Raw genomic sequence first — 9,935 nt, forward strand, 5'->3', positions numbered from 1 at the left:
AGGCGCCTCCAAGAGGGAAGGGAGGCAAACCCTAGGGCAGTTGGGCCCTAAGGCCCACCCCAGGTGCGCCTCCCCCTCTCCCCCTTGTGGCCGCCACCCAGATGGGATCTGGGGGGCTGCCGCCACCCCTAGGGAGGGAACCCTAGGTGGGGGCGCAGCCCCTCCCCTCCCCCTATATATACTTGAGGTTTGGGCTGCCCATACACACGAATTCTTCCCCTGTTGGTGTAGCCCTACCCCTCTCCCTCCTCGTCTCTTGCGGTGCTTGGCGAAGCCCTGCTGGAGTACCACGCTCCTCCACCACCACCACGCTGTTGTGCTGCTGCTAGATGGAGTCTTCCTCAACCTCTCCCTCTCTCCTTGCTGGATCAAGGCATGGGAGACGTCACCGGGTTGTACGTGTGTTGAACGCGAAGGTGTCGTCCGTTCGGCACTAGGATCATCGGTGATTTGAATCACGACGAGTACGACTCCATCAACCCCGTTCACTTGAACGCTTCCGCTTAGCGATCTACATGGGTATGTAGATGCACTCTCCTTCCCCTCGTTGTTGGTTTCTCCATAGATAGATCTTGGTGACACGTAGAAAAATTTTGAATTTCTGCTACGTTCCCCAACAGTGGCATCATGAGCTAGGTCTATTTCGTAGATTCTATGCACGAGTAGAACACAAAGTAGGTGTGGGCATTGATTTTGTTCAATTTGCTTACCGTTACTAGTCCAATCTTGATTCGGCGGCATTGTGGGATGAAGCGGCCCAGACCGACCTTACACGTACTCTTACGTGAGACTGGTTCCACCGACTGTCTCTCCCACTTTAGTCGGATCGGGTTCGACGAAAAGGGTCCTTATGAAGGGTAAATAGCAATTGGCATATCACATTGTGGTTTTTGCGTAGGTAAGAAACGTTCTTGCTAGAAACCCATAGCAGCCACGTAAAACATGCAAACAACAATTAGAGGACGTCTAACTTGTTTTTGCAGGGTATGCTATGTGATGTGATATGGCCAAGAAGAATGTGATGAATGATATGTGATGTATGAGATTGATCATGTTCTTGTAATAGGAATCACGACTTGCATGTCGATGAGTATGACAACCGGCAGGAGCCATAAGAGTTGTCTTTATTAATTGTATGACCTGCGTGTCATTGAACAACGCCATGTAATTACTTTACTTTGTTGCTAACCGGTAGCCATAGTAGTAGAAGTAATAGTTGGCGAGCAACTTCATGGAGACACGATGATGGAGATCATGATGATGGAGATCATGGTGTCATGCCGGTGACAAGATGATCATGGAGCCCCAAGATGGAGATCAAAGGAGCTATATGATATTGGCCATATCATGTCACTATTATTTGATTGCATGTGATGTTTATCATGTTTTTGCATCTTGTTTACTTAGAACGACGGTAGTAAATAAGATGATCCCTCATAATAATTTCAAGAAGGTGTTCCCCCTAACTGTGCACCGTTGCGACAGTTCGTTGTTTCGAAGCACCACGTGATGATCGGGTGTGATAGATTCTAACGTTCACATACAACGGGTGTAAGACAGATTTACACACGCGAAACACTTAGGTTGACTTGACGAGCCTAGCATGTACAGACATGGCCTCAGAACACAAGAGACCGAAAGGTCGAGCATGAGTCGTATGGTAGATACAATCAACATGAAGATGTTCACCGATGATGACTAGTCCATCTCACGTGATGATCGGACACGGCCTAGTTGACTCGGATCATGTAATCACTTAGATGACTAGAGGGATGTCTATCTGAGTGGGATTTCATAAGATGAACTTAATTATTCTGAACATAGTCAAAAGGTCTTCGCAAATTATGTCATGGCTCGCGCTATAGTTCTACTGTTTAGATATGTTCCTAGAGAAAATATAGTTGAAAGTTGACAGTAGCAATTATGCGGACAGTAGAAAGCTTATGTCCTTAATGCACCGCTCAGTGTGCTGAACCCCAAACGTCGTTTGTGGATGTTACGAACATCGGACATACACGTTTAGATAACTACATGATAGTTCAGTTAAACGGTTTAGAGTTGAGGCACCAAAGACGTTTTTCAAAATGTCGCGGAACATATGAGATGTTTCGAGGGCTGAAATTGGGATTTCAGGCTCGTGCCCACGTCAGGAAGTATGAGACCTCCGACGATTTTTCTTAGCCTGCAAACTAAGGGAGAAAAGCTCAATCATTGAGCTTGTGCTCAGATTGTTTGAGTGCCACAATCACTCGAATCGAGTGGGAGTTGATCTTCCAGAGATAGTGATGTTTCTCCAAAGTCATTGCCACCAAGCTGCTAGAGCTTCATGATGAACTATAACATATCAGGGATAGATATGATGATCCTTGAAATACTCGCGATGTTTGACACAGCGAAAGTAGAAATCAAGAAGGAGCATCAATTGTTGATGGTTAGTGAAACCACTAGTTTCAAGAAGGGCAAGGGCAAGAAGGGATACTTCATGAAACGGCAAATCAGCTGCTACTCTAGTGAAGAAACCCAAGGTTGAACCCAAACCCGAGACTAAGTGCTCTGTAATAAGGGGAACAACCACTGGAGCAGAATTACCCTAGATACTTGGTAGATGAGAAGGTTGTCGATAGAAGTATATTGGATATACATTATGTTAATGTGTACTTTACTAGTACTCCTAGTAGCACCAGGGTATTAGATACCGGTTCGGTTGCTAAGTGTTAGGAACTCGAAATAAAAGCTACGGAATAAACGGAGACTAGCTAAAGGTGAGATGACGATATGTGTTGGAAGTATTTCCAAGGTTGATCAAATATCGTACGCTCCCTCTACAATCAAGATTGGTGTTTGCGTTGAGCATAGATATGATTGGATTATGTCTATCGCAATACGGTTATTCATTTAAGGAGAATAATGGTTACTCTGTTTATTTGAATAATACCTTCAACGGTCTTGCACCTAAAATGAATGGTTTATTGAATCTCGATCGTAGTGATACACATGTTCATGCCAAAAGATATAAGATAGTAATGATAGTACCACCTACTTGTGGCACTGCCACGTAAGTCATATCGGTATAAAACGCATGAAGAAGCTCCATGTTGATGGATCTTTGGACTCACTCATTTTTTGAAAAGTTTGAGACATGCGAACCATGTCTATTGGTGTATATGCATGAAGAAACTCCATGCAAATGGACCGTTTGGACTCACTTGATTTTGAATCACTTGAGACATGCAAATCATACCACATGGGCAAGATGACTGAAAGCCTCGTTTTCAGTAAAATGGAACTAGAAAGCAACTTGTTGGAAGTAATACATTTTGATGTGTGTAGTCCAATGAGTGCTGGGGCGTGTAGTGGATATCGTTATGTTCTTACTTCACAGATGATTTGAGTAGATGTTGAGTACATTTACTTGATGAATCACGAGTCTGAATTATTGAAAGGTTCAAGTAATTTCAGGGTGAAGTTGAAAGATCGTCGTGATAAGAGGATAAAATATCTATGATATGATCATAGAGATGAATATCTGAATTACGAGTTTGGCACAGAATTAAGACATTGTGGAAATTGTTTCACAACTAATACAGCCTGGAACACCATAGTGTGATGGTGTGTCTGAACATCATAACTGCACCCTATTGGATATGATGCATACCATGATGTCTCTTATCGAATTACCACGATAGTTTATGGGTTAGGCATTAGAGACAACCACATTCACTTTAAATAGGGCACCACGTAATTCCGATGAGATGACACCGTATGAACTATGGTTTAGAGAAACCTAAGCTGTCATTTCTTAAAAGTTTGGGGCTGCGACGCTTATGTGAAAAAGTTTCAGGCTGATAAGCTCGAACCCAAAGCAGATAAATGCATCTTCATAGGACACCCAAAACAGTTGGGTATACCTCCTGTCTCAGATCCGAAAGCAATAAGGGATTGTTTCTAGAATCGGGTCCTTTCTCGAGGAAAAGTTTCTCTCGAAAGAATTGAGTGGGAGGATGGTGGAGACTTGATGAGGTTATTGAACCGTCTCTTCAACTAGTGTGTGGCAGGGCACAGGAAGTTGTTCCTGTGGCACCTATACCAATTGAAGTGGAAGCTTATGATAGTGATCATGAAACTTCAGATCAAGTCACTAACAAACCTCGTGGGATGACAAGGATGCGTACTACTTCAGAATGGTACGTAATCCTGTCTTGGAAGTCATGTTGCTAGACAACAATGAACCTACGAGCTATGGAGAAGCAATGGTGGGCCTGAATTCCGATAAATGGCTCGAGGCCATCAAATCCGAGAAAGGATCCATGTATGAAAACAAAGTGTAGACTTTTGGAAGAACTACTTGATGGTCGTAAGGCTATTAGGTACATATGGATTTTAAAAGGAAGACGGACAATGATGGTAAGTATCACCATTAAGAAAGCTCGACTTGTCGTTAAGATGTTTTCCGACAAGTTCAAGGAGTTGACTACGATGAGACTTTCTCACTCGTAGCGATGCTAAGAGTCTGTTGGAATTATATTAGCGATTACTGCATTAGTTATGAAATCTTGCAGATAGGATGTCAAAACATTGTTTCCTCGACGATTTTCTTGAGGAAAGGTTGTATGTAATACAACCAGAAGATTTTGTCAATCCTGAAAGATGCTAATAAGTATGCAAAGCTCCAGTAATCCTTCTAAGGACTGGAGTAAGCATCTCGGAGTTGGAATGTATGCTTTGATGAAATGATCAAAGATTTTGGCTGTATACAAAGTTTATGAGAAACGTGTATTTCCAAAGAAGTGAGTGGGAGCACTATAGAATTTCTGATGAATATATGTTGTTGACATATTGTGGATCAGAAATGACGTAGAATTTCTGGAAAGCATATAGGGTCATTTGAAAGGTGTTTTTCAATGGAAAACCTGGATTAAGCTACTTGAACATTAAGCATCAAGATCTATAAGGATAGATCAAAAACGTTTAATGGTACTCTCAAATGAGCACATACCTTGACATGATCTTGAAGGTGTTCAAGATGGATCAGCCAAAGAAGGAGTTCTTGCCTGAGTTGTAAGGTATGAAGTTAAGACTTAAAGCTCTACCACGGCAGAAGAAAGAGGAAGGACGAAGGTCGTCCCCTATGCTTTTGTCATAGGCTCTATACGGTATGCCATGCTAAGTACCGCATCTGATGTGTGCCTTGCCACATGTCTGGCAAGAGGGTACAAAGGTGATCCAGGAGTGGATCACTAGATAGCGATCAAAAATTGTCCTTGGAGTAATAAGGACATGTTTCTCGATTATGGAGGTGATAAAGAGTTCGGCGTAAAGGGTTACATCGATGCAAGCTTTAACACCTATCCGAATGACTCTGAGTAGCAAACTGGATACGTATAGTGGAGCAACCATTTGGAATAGCTCCAAGTGGAGCGTGGAAGCAGCATTTATAATATGACTTAGAGATTTGCGAAGTACATACGGATCTGAATGTTGCAGACCCGTTGACTAAAACCTCTCTCACAAGCAAAACATGATCAAACCCAGAACTCATTGAGTCTTAATCACATGATGATGTGAACTAGTTTAGTGACACTAGTAAACTCTTTGGATGTTGGTCACATGGCGATGTGACCTGTGAGTGTTAATCACATGACGATGTGAACTAGATTATTGACTCTAGTGCAAGTGGGAGACTGTTGGAAATATGCCCTAGAGGCAATAATAAATTAGTTATTATTATATTTCCTTGTTCATGATAATAGTTTATTATCCATGCTAGAATTGTATTGATAGGAAACTCAGATACATGTGTGGATACATAGACAACACCATGTCCCTAGTAAGCCTCTAGTTGACTAGCTCGTTGATCAATAGATGGTTACGGTTTTCTGACCATGGACATTGGATGTTGTTGATAACGGGATCACATCATTAGGAGAATGATGTGATGGACAAGACCCAATCCTAAGCCTAGCACAAAGATCGTGTAGTTCGTATGCTAAAGCTTTTCTAATGTCAAGTATCATTTCCTTAGACCATGAGATTGTGCAACTCCCGGATACCGTAGGAATACTTTGGGTGTGCCAAACGTCACAACGTAACTGGGTGGCTATAAAGGTACACTACAGGTATCTCCGAAAGTGTCTGTTGGGTTGGCACGAATCAAGACTGGGATTTGTCACTCCGTGTAAACGGAGAGGTATCTCTGGGCCCACTCGGTAGGACATCATCATAATGTGCACAAAGTGACCAAGGAGTTGATCACGGGATGATGTGTTACGGAACGAGTAAAGAGACTTGCCAGTAACGAGATTGAACAAGGTATCGGGATACCGACGATCGATTCTCGGGCAAGTACAATACCGCTGGACAAAGGGAATTGAATACGGGATTGATCGAATCCTCGACATCATGGTTCATCCGATGAGATCATCGTGGAACATGTGGGAACCAACATGGGTATCCAGATCCCGCTGTTGCTTATTGACCGGAGAACGTCTCGGTCATGTCTGCATGGTTCCCGAACCCGTAGGGTCTACACACTTAAGGTTCGATGACGCTAGGGTTATAAAGGAAGTTTGTATGTGGTTACCGAATGTTGTTCGGAGTCCCGGATGAGATCCCGGACGTCACGAGGAGTTCCGGAATGGTCCAGAGGTAAAGATTTATATATGGGAAGTCTTGTTTTGGTCACCGGAAAAGTTTCGGGTTTTACCGGTAGTGTACCGAGACCACCGGAGGGGTCCGGGGGTCCACCAAGTGGGGCCACCAGCCCCGGAGGGCTGCATGGGCCAAGTGTGGGAGGGGACCAGCCCCAGCTGGGCTGGTGCGCCCCCCCCCCCACCAAGGCCCAAGGCGCCTCCAAGAGGGAAGGGGGGCAAACCCTGGGGCAGATGGGCCCTAAGGCCCACCCCAGGTGCGCCTCCCCCTCTCCCCCTTGTGGCCGCCACCCAGATGGGATCTGGGGGGCTGCCGCCACCCCTAGGGAGGGAACCCTAGGTGGGGGGTTTGGGCTGCCCATACACACGAATTCTTCCCCTGTTGGTGCAGCCCTACCCCTCTCCCTCCTCGTCTCTTGCGGTGCTTGGCGAAGCCCTGCTGGAGTACCACGCTCCTCCACCACCACCACGCTGTTATGCTGCTGCTGGATGGAGTCTTCCTCAACCTCTCCCTCTCTCCTTGCTGGATCAAGGCATGGGAGACGTCACCGGGTTGTACGTGTGTTGAACGCGAAGGTGTCGTCCGTTCGGCACTAGGATCATCGGTGATTTGAATCACGACGAGTACGATTCCATCAACCCCGTTCACTTGAACGCTTCCGCTTAGCGATCTACAAGGGTATATAGATGCACTCCCCTTCCCCTCGTTGCTGGTTTCTCCATAGATAGATCTTGGTGACACGTAGGAAAATTTTGAATTTCTGCTACGTTCCCCAACACTCTCCGTGTGGCGCATGCATGCTGGATGTGAAGGAGAAAGAAGAAAATATATGTATTAGATCTAAATTTCACCTTTCGAGAAGGTGAGCTTGGTGTCCATGTCGCTGGCGCCGGTGTTCTCGCCCGGCTGCGTTCGCCCGTCAATGCGATCTGGACTTGTCTGCGTGGCTGCCTGCACTGTACCTGTATCTTGGGTGCGTAGATGGACGATGGATGAGATGCGATGGCTGGATGCTGGAGGTGTGCGGGTGTGAGTTATGGGTGCGTAGATGGATGATGGATGGATGTGTGCTACGTAATGGATAGATCTCCTGATAGATGGATATGTGCGTTGGTGAATGGATGGATCTCCTAATGGATGGATGTGTGCGTTGGCGAATGGCGGCGGCCTTGCGGCGTCTCTCTTTCCGTGCGTGCGTGCCCCGTGCAAATGGCTTTGTGCCTCTTTATATAGGCAGCGGGAGGATAGATGGATGGCGACGACGTTCGTGATCTTCGGCAGTAGTTACAACGGCGGATCTTATCCAGCCGGCCGGTTTGCTACGCGTGATCTTGGTACTGGTTGCGCTTATCTTCTCCTTCGGCTTCTTGACTCCCACGCCTGCAAAATAAAGTATAGCTTACCCATATCTTAGTTTTAAGTCGCCGGCAAGTGGGTCGATCCATCTGCCAAACGCGTGACTAACCCTATCTCCAAAGTTCATCAATTTCTATTTTATTTTCAAGTGGTTGTGCGGGTATTCGGGTATGTACGCGCACTTGCCGGCCAGCGTATGGGCATTTGTACGTAGCTGTACGTGCCGGTCGCGACGGCCGCCGCATACAGGCAAAGAGGTGCACGTTGCTGCTATATACCTGGTCTTCAATGCATGCTTGTAGTACGTAGGCACTCCTTTTACTTTTGCCATGCATCACGTACAAGGATAGGCATGCATGCATGCATGCTCTAGTCCATGCCCATGTGTGCATATTCACTCTTTCGTGGGTATCCTGCACTAATAATAAAAACCTTGTACAAATAATAAATCAGTCAAATGGGTTAGTTATGTAGAAGCAGAAAAAAAAGATATCAGATACTACAAAACATATTTAACTTCTTTGGTACAAAAACGCGTCGAACAAATGGTCAACATTGCAAGTTTGACCCTATTTTGAAAAAAAAAATCAAAGAAAATGAAGAAAGCCTTTGTGTTGAGCCATCTTATTGCACTAGTTTGTGGGAAAAAATATAAAGCCGCTTCTGGACTGTTTGGGTGAAATTTTGGCATTGTTTAAATGAAAACACCCAATTATTTTAACAAAAGTAATGAAATGCGGGTCACCACTTGTCACGTTGTGCAATAAGTAACTAAAAGGGCAAATATTGGACATTCAAACATGTGAACAGCACAAATTTTATTTAAAGTTTATAAATTTTACAGGCATAACCCCTAAACATAGCTAGTGACAAAATAACACCGGTGCATAAACCTAATCTATTGATCAACATCGTCCATGTCGGAGCCGCTATGATGCCGAAGGAGCCATCCTCTTCCTCCTCCTTATTGCCATCACCGTCCTTGCCAACAATCTTTACCAACGGTCGACGTGCTTCAGCACCGTCATATGTCATACCTTCGCAACTGCGGTATTTGTGTGAGCAACGATTCATAGAGACACTCGCTTTTGGAATAGAACATTCTGTGTTGTGTTTGAGCGCTCGAGGAGCCGGACTTGGTTGATGTTCTAATGGAAAATATGGAACCTGATGCAAGATGATGGATATTGAAAGCTTTGCGGAAACAGTTCTTTCAAAGCCCGCGGGCGACCCACCAATTTATCAAGAAATACATCAGTGAAGTTGATAGTTGCAAACCCCAAAAGCTCCAACTCGAGCAGCTAGGGGGATATCTGGGCCTAGCACATGTTGGATACCTCCTCCACCTGGTGTTGAGAAAATATGGGTCGATGGGGCTGTTGCGAGGGGAACAATGAAGGATCTTCTTGTACCATTTGTAGGGATTTGTCGGGGAATTATGTTGGGTCATGTGCTCTAAAAATTCTTGGGTGTCATTTACCCTGCATGTCTGGAAGTAATCGCATGTCGCGAGACACTGGCTCTATTTTCTGATCTGAATATCTCCCATATGGTCATTGCTTCAGTCTGCAAAGAGGTTGTTGAAGACATCGGGAATGATACTGGCAGCTTGCATGGAAACATCATTAAGGATATTATAGCTACGACTGCTCTTTTTGGATCTTGTTCTTTCATCTTTGAAAGTAGGGAGTCCAACATTGAGGCACACAGTCTCGTTGGACACGCTTTGGGTCTGTCTCAAGGCCGTCATTTATGGCTTCTACTGTCTTTAGATTTTCATTCTATTCACAAGAACATTTTGGTCAATGAATAAAGCTGAGCGTGTTTAGCCTTAAAAAAGGTAGATATAACTCATTTCGGATGGAGAGGGATGCAACAGGGTCGGTTAGGCACCCGTGAGTAGGAGGAATCAATGAGAGGAAGATGATGGT

This window comes from Triticum dicoccoides, chromosome 3A, assembly GCF_002162155.2.
Source record: "Triticum dicoccoides isolate Atlit2015 ecotype Zavitan chromosome 3A, WEW_v2.0, whole genome shotgun sequence".
NCBI classification, from domain to species: Eukaryota; Viridiplantae; Streptophyta; class Magnoliopsida; order Poales; family Poaceae; genus Triticum; species Triticum dicoccoides.